The following is a 14,361-nucleotide window of genomic DNA, read 5'->3' on the forward strand; positions in this document are numbered from 1 at the left end:
TTCATTCCTTGACTGACCAAAAGTATTGCTGAAATGCCCATAAATACATTAGCAAAAAAAAAAAAAAAAACCAAACCCAAAAACCAACCTGCCTCAAACCTAGTATGAACTAACTCCAGGAAAACTCAGATTGCTGTCAGCGCTTTTCCTTGCAGAAAGATGTTACCTCACTGCAGTCTACCAGGTTCAACAACAAACCATATCTCAATACATGGGAGAGACAAGGGAGCATCCTTGCTAGTTTACATTAAAAAATCAAAATTTTTCTTAAATATAGCTAAATATATATTATGTATAAATATAGCAACATATAATTACAAACCTCTTTTTTTTTAGGATTAGTAGTGATTTTTTTTAAATTAACAGGAGAGCACTGTGCGATGAGAACTGACATTTCCCAACTCCGTCATGAGGTGCATTTCATCACCTGTTTCATCATCCCATGGGGCCCCGACATGGCGCAGCCCCGTCTAGCATAGGTACCCTGGTGACTCAGAAGCGGAGGGTGCAGCAAGATGGGAAGGGAAAGGCCAGCTGTCTGCTTTGGGGAATGCGGTTGCAGGAGGTTACAATCGGTTTAACAAAATCGAGGACTCGCCCCGTGAGGCTGGTGGGCTCCACACGGGAGCAGACATCTCCTGCGAAGCTGCTGCAGCTTCTGAATTGAGTAACTGTGTTTTCAGGAATTGGGAAGTTACTATAGACTCCTGATTTCACACATGTGAGCAAATAATAGCATATTTGTGGGAAATCTTTCCCCCTAATCAACCCATAATCCCCACTTTCTCCACCCTCTCTCCCTCTTTCCCTCCCATTGCTGGGAGCAGACAACCTATTTATGTTCTGCACAAGGATTATGCTTTATCCCTTTATCCAGACAGCGACCTACTGGCATTTCATGTACTTTAAGAAATATGAGCTACCAAACTGCCTCTTCCAATTTTTGTAATTTCGAGTATTTCTTGCATTTGCAGATGCCCAAAGGCTTGGGAAGCAAGCACTGCAGAAGCAAGGGAAAGGGCTGGGAGCTGTTTCTGCTTCATATCGCAAGCTCTCAAATGACCTGTATCCTATTTAGAAACCTGCCAAAATACCTCTCCAGACAAACAGCTTTTTCTCCTTCCAGAGTCCCCTGTTGGACAGTTTGATATACCTGGATGCCAGGCATACGCTGATGTCAGCTGCAAAGGGAAAATAACGTTCCCAGTACCCGAAGCAGGGGCTGGGAAGGGCTCGCACTCGACAGCTGCTGGATGCTGAAGGAGACTGTATATACAGGACGGGAGTCCACTCCAGGCCTGGGAGGAGGTGTGGGTTAAGCATGCTCATGTGGTTTTATCCTGTAGTTACAAGGACTGTGGAAGGGAAAACCTAATGACACACTTAGCCCCTGCTCCTGTCCCTTGCGTAGCTGTTAAGCATATGCTGCAAACACAGCACAAGCTACCTGGGGCCCAGTTTGTAAGCACAGATGTTTTAGGCCCTATTAAAGACTAATTTTCTGATTTTTATTTTTTTTTAAACTGAGTTTGAGGCAGTAAGAGAAGCTCTCCACAGACTCTGAATTTGCAAAGCCTGTTACCCCCAAGCACAGAAGCTCTGTGGTGATGGTGACAGCCCACCGCCTCCATCTGGTTCAGATCTTAATTTCAGCTTAATGTTAGGAAACACCTGTATTCTCACATCTTGTCAGCGAGCTGCGGATGGGCTGGGAGGGATGGAGTTTTCACAGGTGGCTGTGCTGGCCTCCCAAACTTCCTTGGACTTCGTGAGAGAAGGGTTGAGGAAGGATGGGACCCATTTCCTTGTGCCCTCAGAGGAAGCGGGCTCCAGCCAAACTTCACTCATGGGATTTCCCAAAGAGAAAAGACAGCTAGGGGAGGGAGACAAAGATGCTTCCCTTTTGCGCACACCTCCACGTAGTCGTTGCAGCGACCAAATGAAAGAGTAACTGTTTTTTTGGAAAATCATATGGTATTCTTAAGCAGCCATGTGCTCTCGGGGTGATACCCCCTCCCAGGGCGTGGGCCTCCGGGGCGGGCACTGATCCCAGAGCCTCAGGGGGCTGACCTTACACAGTCCTACTGGAGTGGAAAAGAGGGGGCTCATTTTAGCAGCACAGCCAGGACACACCAGCCAGAGCCCTGCTCTGGGACTCCTGGGGCCCGGATCTTCTGCCTAGTCCCATCACTGCTGTGGTACTCATGGACCTGGACAAATCACTTCATCTCTCTGTGCCTTTATTTTCCAACTGTAAAATGGAGATAATTATATTGACCTTCTTCATAAAATGCCTTGCAAATGCTAGACAGCAACTAAGTACTATCATGATTATTGTATAAAATAATCCATTATAGCCCCTGGATGCTGGAGAATAAATGAATGATGGCTGGAGTCCACATAAACACTGTGTTAGATCAATGCAGGCACTATTACAATGTTGATCTGGTCTCCTAGCGCGTGTTCCCACAAATCCACATGGGGATGAAAAATCCAAACATATCTCTTGGCTGACAACTGACTGAAGCTATGTTACAGAGAGGAAGAAAAATCTAACCCCGTTACACAAACCAAACGATATAGTTCCTGCTTTGATCACAGAAGGAAGAAAGTTTTTTTTGGCCAAGTTTTCTGCATATGAAAAGAATTGTTTTCAGTTTGCTTTGGGGGTTATTTTTACAGATGAGCCATCTGAGTTTGATATGAAGAAGGCACCCTATCGGTGCATTTAAATGTTTAACACTCTGTCAAAGTGAGGCACTCATCAGCTTTAAAAATTAAAAACTGTCTGGGAACAAAAGCGCTGTCTCATTTGCTGACAATGGGAAAGAAAAAGCCCCAACTAACCTCCGTGCAAGCTCAAACAAACATCTCCTGTACCCCATCTAGCAAAGAGACAAACTAGAGAACAAATTCAAGGTTTTTCTAGGAAAGCTTCAGAAGAAACCAGCTTAATTCTACACTGAGCTAAAAGCTATTTGCTTCTTTGTGGTTGAGAAACCGTCTGCTTCTGGCTCTCCCTCTACACCCCAGTCATCACCAGTCAATGCCAATTAAAGCCTCAGAGGAGCTACCCACAAAAGCAAAATACACTTACCGTACTCAAACAGAAATGCATTGATTTCTTTCTTACAATGCCACAACCTGTGAATTTTTAACAAGGGTGTGCAACAGAGGTGCTTTACCTGCTGGTGAGCAGAGAGCACTTGTGTGCTGCAGGTTTGTCTGGGCTGTTGGGTACCGGTGGTGGGTGGGTACCAGCATCTGCCATGGGTACCAGCATCTGTGGTGGCCTTGCACTGCCCAGCTCGCATCCTAGCAGGCACAGAGCTGCAGAGATGATAGACGTTCCTCTGCCCTTTCCAAAGTCCTACAGCGAGGAAGGAGAGGAATAGGTTTATACAGATGTTATTTTCTAAAAAGAGACCAGTGGAGAAGCTGGCTCCACAGCCTCCACAGTCACAGGACACTGCGTTCACTGCACAGTGCCACTGGCTCGAGCGTCCGGATGAGCATTTAGGAGACGGACTCCCTGGGGTCACCATCTGTACAGGAAATCTGCAGTAGCCTCACGGAGCACAGCAAGGCTGGCATGGTAGCTGTCTTCAAGGACAAGCTCAGCAGGGTCCGTGGGACATCTCACTTCAGGGCACACACACAGCTGGCCACGGGCTGGTTCCTAAGTACAAGGTGGTGCTTAGGAACAGGTACTTATTACAGCCCTTCCCAGGGCATTTCAGCTGCTGCGTGTGACTTTTCCAGAGCTGCAGAGCACAGCACCTAACTAATCTCCTAATTAGAAACAGACGGCTTCATTTCAATGTAATACTTCCCTTCACTGTACATTACGTTTTAAACCTCTCAATGTATTTCTTGGAGGAGACCTGTGGCTTCCTGGTACGTTCTCATCCTGCGAATGAAGTATACCCCAACGATATACCAGCAGGTAGAAAGATTACATATTTCAGTGAAACTTGTACCTGCAATAAGCCATTGCCTTATACACAACAGCATATAGCCCAGTCATCCCCCAGAACAAGGTAAAACTCCAGGATTCACATTTCCAATCCTGTGGCCCCAAATCAGAGGCCTAGTCTGAGATTTTGTTAAAGATTTCTTTTTCCCCTCAGGCCTCACGTATTCCCCTTGGTCTCAGCTGCTGCTTTAAAGAGTCAGTTCCTCCAAGGAGGGGGGGAAAAACCCCATGTGCATTATTGGACAGTTGAAATCTGCCAGAATTATAAAAATATTGGGGTGCTTTATCTGCATATATCTGAGCATCTCTGCCCAGTGAAGGCATTGAGTTCCCGCTCAGGATGTATAGAACCCCTTTACATAGTTAAATAGTACTTCTGCCATAGTCCAAGTTTCTTATTTGAAAAATATGACATTTATTCAGTTGGTAAAATAATCCAGCAGCACATATCGTGCCCCTCTCACAGCTCCTGGAAGAAAGCCCAATATACACATTCTTACTGATACAAAAGCTTTTCTGCAGTCACTGGCAGAAGTGGAAAGGGTTTCAAAATACCCGTATCAGCAAGATGCATATGGCTGATTTCTGTTCGCATGGCTCACACTGTAGAAAGCAGCCGTCATGTAAAGGAGCGGTAGAAAGGCCTTCAGTTACATGTTAGAAAACAAAGTGATTGCAACAAGATTTTAAAGTGGTTTTGCTAATGGAAACCAGGCAGCTAATGTCAGCCCTTTCAGTTGTTTGACAATACCTAAACCAAGACAGTTAGGTCGAAAGGCAAATAAAATAGCCCATGCTTCACACATCCGCCCACAGGCACAGAAAATCTTCTGTTCCCTTGGGACAGTTTCTGTCCCAGCCTGGTAATCCCCAGCTGTGGCGAGGTACTGGGTGCATTGCAAATGGTCCCAGGGAGCTGAGCTGGTGGGAAAAATAATGTGGAGAAAGCTAAAGGGAAAGGGGGAGGGTGTGAGCTCCGCTCTGTGACGCAGTTCAGTGCTGGGACAGCCCCTATGCATGGACAGGGCCAGCCTAGCAGAAGGGTGGAGAAGCAGTGAATGCACAAACTTGTGTGGTCAGAAACAAGGTTCAAAGCCATAGTCCCAGCACAGGCACTTCTTTCAAAGCCATACCCAGAGTGCAACTGCTTCTTGTAAAGCCATCATCTGAGGACAGACAATTTTTTGCCTCCCCTGTGATTTTCCAGAGTCAGGCTAGATCACAGTTGCAGACTGGAAAAGAGCACTCATGGCCAACATCAGACATGCACCAAGCTTCATGGCCGTCCTCTTCAGAACCCACCTTTACATACATGCAAGGGACCACATGTTGCTGATGTAAAGATTCTCTCTCCATAATCACTTAATCCCAGCTGTTCCCACAGCAGCAATTTTTTCATGAAGAGGTACCCTCGCCATACTGGCTTGAAGCATGAGAGTGTCTAATTGAATATCTGATTCCTGGCAGTGGCTGATGTTGGCTTCTTCTGAAGAAATCTTAAATATGCTCCGTGATACATGCTACTGGGCAACAATATGTTGTGAAAGAAGATTTTATTTCAAAGATGACTAGGGCTCAACATGTTTGTGAGTAGATAGGATAAACAGTGTAATTGCGCATCTGTTTTTTTCTATGCAAGTGCCTCAACTTGACATTTCCAAAATTTAAACGCTCTAAGCACTGACCTTGGAGCAGCTAGGAAGAGCTAGATTTTTTACAATTTCCTCAGCGCCAAACATCTTTTGGCTGGCACCTCTAAAAATGAATGCACATGGAAAAAACCTAGTTTAACAAATTTGAAAAATGGCTGAGTAACTTCCCCTCACCCTGATAACGCTGCAGAATTATTTCTATTTTTGTGAAGTGAACTGGAATATTTTTAAGTCTCATCCTTCATTGAGGCTTTGCTCCTCCTTCATTTTGTATTAAGGCAGAGAGTACTCAGTGTTTCCTCATTGCCCACAAACCAAGATAAACACCATATTCAAAGCAGTGCTGATTTTCCAAGTAGTATTAAGTTTCTCCCCCCATACTGTGGCCAAGAGATTTGTTTGTTTTTTGCTCTAACACAGCCACATGATGGGTTTCCATCACTGACATACCTGCATTCTTCCCAAGAGGCTGCCACTAATTCCATCACAGCCAGATGAGAGAGCAGTGAATATTGTTCCTGACAGGGTTATTACTTTGTACTTAGGATGCTGAAACATTTAGAAAAATTATTCCAATTTTTATTCATATGGTACGATATTACTGTTCACCTTTACTTACTTTGCTTCCACAAATGACACCACGCTGCTATTAATCCTGTGTGACAAGGCTGCTCTGCTGCGCATGTTGATAGCATCTGTATGAAAGGAGGAAAACACATGATCAAACCACACATAAACTGACTCCAGGGCTGAAATTAAGAACAGTCCTTCCAATGAAATGATAAAGGTTTGGGAAAAGTTGACATTTTTATAATGTACTGCTGTACCCACAAAAGTTTCTCAGTTCAAAAGTATTCAGAAGAACACTGAAAGTTGTAATATACTGCTCTTTTAGAGTGCCCATAAAGGATCCAGCTGCTGAAAGCTGAGGTACAAATGAAGAACTTTTTCTGCCTAAATGCTTTTCAGTTTAGCAAGTTCTGCCTCCAACTTACCCAGATGCTGTAGGCAACCAGAACAGGGCAAGTAATAGATTTTCTGTTTGATGCCAGTTCTAAAAAAAAAAAAAAGAAAAGAAAAGAAAAAGAAAAAAATAGTTTGTGGGTGATGCAAACATTTTGTTCAGTCTGAACATTTTGGCTTTGATCCTTTAAAACTTCCAAACTGAACCTGAAGGATTTTTAAATAAAGTTGTGGCAAATCAGATGATGTTGAAAGGAATGGTTCAGCTGCTTTGAAGTTTGGGCGCTCATTTCTTCCCCCCTTTGTGCATATGAACAATTTGACTAAACTGACATTTCAGTCTCCAAAGTGACATTTTCTTCCCAAGAAAACTTTTGGCCAACAAAATGTCATCTCTCTGTGTAGCAAGCAGATACAAATAGAAAGCTCTCCAATTTGTATCCCTTTGAGCAACTCCAACACATCCTCAAAAGTGAGATATGAAACTCAAAACCCATCACTTCACTCAAAGTGAAGTACACATAGCCAAAGTAAAGTAGTGAAGACAGCTTTATGCTTACAATAATTACTGACTACTAGTATCCACTTCCTAAACTGAGGTGGAAAACCAGCATGCTCCAGAAGGTAAATTCAATATAAAGCTCTTTAAAGATTAATTCATATAGAACCTCCCTATCAGGGACGAAGCTTCCTGTTGTGAAGTCCTCAATAAAGAGGACTTATGCCGAGTTGGGCAGAACAATTCCTGTTGCGAACACCATCCCCAGCCTGTCCCATCCTCCTCCTTGCACAGCGCCCTGCACCCCAGGAAAGCTGTGGGTGCAGGGACAGGCTAGTGCAGCTGTCTGCCTTGCTAAGGAATGGGAAAATCAGGAAAGTTCCCAACGGGGAGAGCCCCTGAGATCCATGTACGTGTATGGACCATGTCCCTCCTGGCCAGATGTGGGCAGAGGTAAGACGCAGTGCTGAGTGGGCACACTGCTGCTCAGTGTACCCCAAATAACTCTTCCACTGCTGCTGTGCTTCACTGGTGACATCCACGGCAGCACCCATCGCAAATGTAACAGGCCAGAAAGCAGGCCAGTGGCTCTATTTAAAACTAAAGAGGAAAGTGCAAAGCTTTGAAGTCAGAAGGCATATAATGAATTCAGCAAAACTTTGTATTTCAAAGCTGGTTCTATTTGCAGAAGCCATCTGCCCAGAGAAAAGCTCAAACATGCACCTCTGACAGGAGTCAAAAGAGTTGAGGGAAACAGATCTCACTGAGGATGTTTCACACCATCCGTTCCCACAATATCTGAAATGTCACTTTGTAGTGGAGCAGCTTCCATTCTTATATCAATTACAACATTTACATCCAGCTCCCCCAGGGTTGCTGGCATTTGAAGCGACTGTCCAGTCCAGTGGCTCCCAGCAATTTCTAATGAGATATGCCAATAAGACATCACTGCTTGTCCCTCCTAATGATAACTATGAGCTCTCTGGAGCTTTCCCTTAAGCCACTGTCTTACTTATCCCCTTATGAAGGATTATTGATCTTCCTCTCCCCCCTTGCCAGCACTCAGATTTTAAACCACAAATCCAGAGACGGCTCGCTCCATCCAGGAGGACAAGGGGCAGTGCGATGTACAGCCCTTTCACAGGAGAAGAGCACAGCCCGTGAGCCAGGTTATCATCACTGGCAGCAAATGCAAGCCCACCCCTCAGGCAGAACCAGCAACGGAGGCAAGTCCTCCCAAGCACCAGCTCCCCAGAGCACCCATCAGCTGTGCCGATTTGCAGCACGCAACTAGGGCTTGCGTTTCCACAGCAAGGAAAAAAAAAAAGGCATCATGTAAAGCTCGGAACAAATCTGTTTAAGAATTCCTTCTGATATCACTAGTCTTTCATACAGCCCGAAAGAGCCATTAAAATTCTCTCTGATAACTGACTTCCCGAGAGCGTGAGAGTCAGGCAAGACCACACCAGCCACAGACTCTACCGATATTTCTCCTGGCTTAAAACAGACCCTAAAAAAATAAGCCTGGAAGTCATCTGTGAAACCAACTTATGTCATAGATTTTGAAGATTAGTCTCTGCATTACAAGGAAGCAGAGAAAAGCAGAGGTCTTTCCCCTGGGAAAAGGGTGAAAACCATCACTGGAAGTTTACATCAGCCAGTAGCTGAAGGGAGGCTGGCCATGGCCACTGGCCCTAGCAGATCCTGGAGCTGTGTGAATACTGATTGTCCACAGGCAGCATTTCCTCACGTCTCTCCCCAGCCACATTGCTGCCTGGTGGGATCATCACCGTCTTTGATAGTGACCCTACTGGAGGCAAAAGTATTGAGGAGAACAGGGAGGGTATAAGCAGGCAGAGAGACAGATAACACAACTGCGTAAGCCTGTGTTACTAGGAATCAGCTTTAAAAGTTTCCTCTTATTCCTGAAATTCTGGCTTTCTTGTAACATTCACTGGATACAGCCCACTGCAAATATGTACAGTTCTCACTGGTACTGTATTTCACCTCACCACAATCTTTAATGTATTTTGCTTTAAGACATTCCTGTCAAACAGTTATTTCTTCATCTATGCTGGTTTGGGTAAGAAATACCAGCCTTTACTCACCTGTGCTCGCATTTATGCTTGTGGCATCGGGTGGGAAACCAGCCCCAGCACCCTTCCACAGTACGTCACGGAGCCCTTCTAGGAAAGGCTCTGTAGCACATGGAGGAAGGAAAGAGCAATATTTTTTCTCACTGGCCTTTTAACAGAAGCTTTTAGCTTCTGCAGTTACATCAGTCCAAGAGATGGATTGTTTTTCTGTGCCTGTAGCCATGGATGAGTGCAGGGATGGAGATCCTCCTAGCCGTGACAGCAATTCAGAGAGGTGCTTCAGAGCCCCTGGGCCACACAGATTCCATGCAAAGGTCCAAGGCACATTTATAACCCTGCAATTGAAATTAGGTTGCAGGCACTTGCACACAGTCCCACCTCTGATCTTACTGGGACTCCAGGAGAGGAGGAAACTCCACACTTACACATAGCCGCTCTGACTTCAGCCAGGCTCTGTCTGCATGAAGCTCTTCTTAGGTAGGGGTCCTCATCAGTCCCTGTGCATTGGGAGGAGTGCATCTTCCAAGCTGACTTTCTGGTAATCTTGGAGTAGCTTCTGTAAAGGAAGGATCAGACTTACTCTGTGACAACTCCAATAATTAAAAATAAATTTTAAAAACCATCGGTATTTGCAGAAAGAAATTAAAGCTGGATCCTTCCACTAATACTGCCTGAATTAGCACAGCATCCCAACAGGATTGCAGACCCTACCTGAGCCACGTGGCACCTTCTCCAGCTGGGGTCTGCCAGAAACCTGCACAGGTCCAATCCCCTCTAAAATGCTGAGGCTCAGCTGGTTCTCACTGCCACTCAGTCTCCACGTTCATCCTGCTCAAGCACCTCCCAGGAACTGGTAGAAAACTTCCTCCATTGCCACTGACGCCTACTGCTAATTGCAAACAGAAGAGGCTGCTTAACATAGTGTAATCCTGTCCTCTTTAACTTCTGCTTCTGGACAGTGCAGTTTCTTTCTTGTTGTTTTTAGGATTTGGGGGGCTAATTTGTTATCTGGACATCTTTGCTCAGCAGGTTACCTCCTTCCCACTTTCAGCCAAGCTGCTGTCTTCAGAGGCACCGTGCAGCCAGATGGACTGAGGGATGCACACATCTAGTCATCAGCACTGCTCTTCCTGAAGGGTAAGAGAAGGATATGGCCAATACCAGTGGCTGTTTTTTCAACCTTTTCTTTTTAAAATGGCAATCTCACACATGTTATGGAATTATTCATTCCAGACAGAGCATTTTTTGGTTTTTTTCCTTCCCAGATACAAACTGAATTGGCTGGCAGAGCAAGCTGCTGCTGCATAAGTTGTCATTGCTAGCAGTTAGTGCATTGCTGGATTTTAATGCATAGAGGCAGGCACTGAATGCTACCTAGAAATAGATGCTTTTTGGTCCCCAGAGCTTATATGGGATGATGGGAGAGGGAACAGGAGCATGAAAAGCTGAAACAATTTCTGCAGGTGGACAACAGTGGCAACTCCTGGTTCAACACTCTGACCCCAGACCATGGCTGTAGGGGCAGAGGACACCCTTTCCCAGGGTGAAGCTGCCTCATCATGGAGCCCAGAATGTTGGATTTGGAATCCAGGGCACTTGCTTCCAAAATTTTTTAAGCATATACACCAAGGAGTCAAGCAAGTAAAAAAAAACAGCCGCCAAATTATTTGCATTCCAGCAATACACAACTGAAGTGCTAATGCCTGCCAGCTGTACCTACACATCAGCTTTTTGAAACAAAGATTATTTCTTTGTTGTACACCAAGAGAAGGAGGAGAAGGCCAGCAAAGACGTGCATAGTCCAGGCTCTGCACTGATAAAAGGGCTGGTGCAGGCTCTTAGTTCTTCCCTGCTTCAGGAGGTCTGAGAAAGCAGCAGCCGGGCTCTGCTTCAGCACAACCTGGCATTAAAACTGTGTTCTTTGAAAAGCGCCTGCAATAAAATAGCATCTTCTTACTGAGAAAATGTGCTCCCAGCAAGGATCAGAGTCATATCTGCTGATTTTAATGACAGAAAATGAGCTTGTGATACATTACTTGTGCTATCATTGCAGAGTTAACTTGGCCAAGAGATAATTAATGGAAGACGTGTGGTTGAGTCCCCTGTGCTGCTCTAAAAGTCTCAGGCTGTAATTGGTACCATTGGCTCTTGTAAAATAAACTGTACTCCTGATCCAGCACAGAAATCAAAACATGGCACTCCAAAAGAAACGTTTTACTATAGGAAATGGCCTTCTGATAAAGTGATTTTAAACCTCAGAGGCTTCTGGGCAAGTTTCTGGCTTCCAGTGCTGTTACTCTCGTCAATGTTGTGCTATATACTCTCTGATTTCCCTGCCACAGCTCAGCACTTTATGTAGCTGGTGACTCTTGATGACGCATTTTGATGCATTCAGCACAACCACACACTAGCATGAACCAGAGATCACCATATTTCTGGCTGTAGAGCTAGAGTAAACATGGACCTGTGCCCAGACAGTGTTGGCGGTGGCTGGAAAACCAAGACTGAGAGTCTAACAAGAGAACTGGGAAAAAATCTGCTCCACTGAAAACATGGTGCTGGAGCAAATCTGTCGTCATTCAGTGTATGAAAGGCTTTCAGGCAGCCCAGTTTTGGCACTGGGAACTGGCTCCTTCCCACTCCTCACTCAGGAGCCATTTCCCCATATCCTACTTACACACAGGTATCAGGCAGAGCTGATAAGGAGGGAGAGGAGGGCCTGCTAGCTGAGTGGCTACGCCATAGGCTCCCTGTGTGGCCTCATCACACCGTGGCTCAGTTTCTCCCCATAAAATGATGAATAGCACTTCTTTACCTTCCGGGGGGCAGGTTGAGAGGATAAAAAAATGATGACAGCCACAAAGTGCAAAGTTACTACAACCATCCATCTGGAGAGACTGTCAGCTTTAGCACGAAGGCTGCTATCAGGTGTGGTGCTGAGAGCATTCCCAGCAGCTGTCTTGTCGGATGGAGCACCCGGCATGCTCATCTGGCCTCAAAGGGTTTAACAAACTGTTTTCTGCCCCGGAGACAGAAAGTAAAACTCTTCCACCAGGTTTCTCCTTTTCTTCCAGGAGAAGGTGGCAAAGGAAACCTCTGCCACCCTGGGCATGCTAGGGGAAAAATGAAGCAGGGGCTGGTGCCCTAATCTGCGACAGCCCTGTGATGGGAAGAAGCTGAGGAGCCATACTGGGAGCCGTACTGGGAACCTCCCCTCCTTCCTCCTCCACAAAAGCAACAACTAGGTGTGGAAAGATGCTGTCAAACCCTACACCACATCAGCTCTTGCCACAAGTGCTCCCTTGCCTCTAACCACCCTGGAAGGAAGTACAGTGTAAACAGTCTGGTAAGATCTCTTCCAGATGCCTGCTGTGGTGCATTAGGAGATTAACATATTAACTCTGAAAAACCCACTAATTTTCAGGGGAACCCTGTACTTAAACTGAAAGAAGTTTTGCAGAGATCAGCAGTTTGTCTGATGCTAGGGAACGAGGGAAACCTGTTAAAAGCAGACTCTGTGGATAATCGAGAAAATTAATCAACGCTGCTTTTTTAAAGGACCTTGGATTACAATATTGCATGGGTTGGTAATACATTGCTCCTAATCTTTTCAAATATACATTTGCAATGGTTTGTTTATCACTAGCTTTTGCCTTGCAATCAGACAAACATGGGCTTTGCTCCTCCTGGAACTCCAGCTAAGCAGCGTAAGCCAAGTCAGATGTTGCAAGAAAGATTATGGGCAAACATGTCTATCTATCTGATGTGGGAGGTTTGTTTTGTTTGGGGGGTTTTTTGGACATAATGTATTACATACAATCAGGCATTGAAGTATTACTTGATAAAAAACAGAAGAAGAAACCAACAGCTCAAAATTATACCAGCTAAACTACAGGAACCAAGACAGAGACCAAGGCAGCCCATGGAGCAGGGAGCAGCGGAAGCAGGGATGTGAGTACCCAAGAGAGCTCAGGATGGTGGGGTGGGAGGGATAAACCTGCTGAAAGAAACAGGACTGGTACTGTGCCCGACATAGGCATCTTGGAGCCTGCCAGACTTCCTCTAAAAACCAGTTTCACAAGCAAAGCTCTGTCAGTCAGACCATCCTGCCACCACAGCCAATCAACGAGAGCAGCCTGCCTACGGCCAGCTGCGTCTTCTAGGCAAAGGGGAGGAAGAGGCCTGTGTTACAACTCTTACACTGCGATTTATTTGTTTACGGGGTTTCAGCCATGTGCATGTGCTTACTGAGTTCCACAGAAATCACCAGTGACAATAAATACACTTTCACAGCCAGCTCTGCTCCCATGCCTCCTTCATTTGGCCAGATAAACAGATAATATATACTTCTTTTACTATAAAGGTGAAGTCACAGAAAAATGCCATGAAAATCTGTCTCTGAAGCAGTACACAGAGCAAAAATTAGCCCTGGAGCAACTGGATGTTTGGGTATGTTTCCCACTTTTTCATCCAGACGTACTAAGCAGCAAGAAAGCCAGTGAAACTGGAGAGCTGAGAACTCCTGTGGTGAGGCAGAGACCCAGCTGCCACAGGTCTGTGGTGGTTGCTCTGGAGCAGCTTCTTTGTGCTTCAGGGCAGGCAGCACAGCTGGAGAAAAAAAGGGACACATCTAGGGCGTGCGAGGCTGCCAGGGAGCCGCAGCAAGGACAGCTTGACATGGCTTGTAAACACCACAGTCCCAGCTCACCTCAGAAACCGTGTCCCCGACCCTGGCGTGCATCTGCTCTCTCCTCGTTCCTGAGCAGCAGCATGTGAAATGCCCGCCTGGGACAACCACTCTGATTTAAAACAAAACAAAACAAAACAAAACAAAACAAAACAAAACAAAACAAAACAAAACAAAACAAAACAAAACAAAACAAAAAAACAGACCAGCCAACAATTCAGCAGCCCAGAGTTTCTGCCTTTCCTCAAGGTGGATTTCTTTTGAAGCCAACTATTCTTATTTCACCCCCCAATCTTGTCAGCAACGGTCCAGGTGCAAGCTGTTTGGTTAAGGTGGGCTGTTGCCCCAGTGTTGCCCCATCCCTATCTTTCGCCTTTACTTCACATGAGGAAGATGCATATTCCATTTCGCATAAGCCCAAGCATATGTGAGTGATTATGTGTGACCAGCTACATATAATTATCTTAGATGTAGGCCTATAAATGATT

Source organism: Chlamydotis macqueenii, chromosome 1 (assembly GCF_036417535.1).
Source record: "Chlamydotis macqueenii isolate bChlMac1 chromosome 1, bChlMac1.mat, whole genome shotgun sequence".
In the NCBI taxonomy this organism is placed as follows: domain Eukaryota; kingdom Metazoa; phylum Chordata; class Aves; order Otidiformes; family Otididae; genus Chlamydotis; species Chlamydotis macqueenii.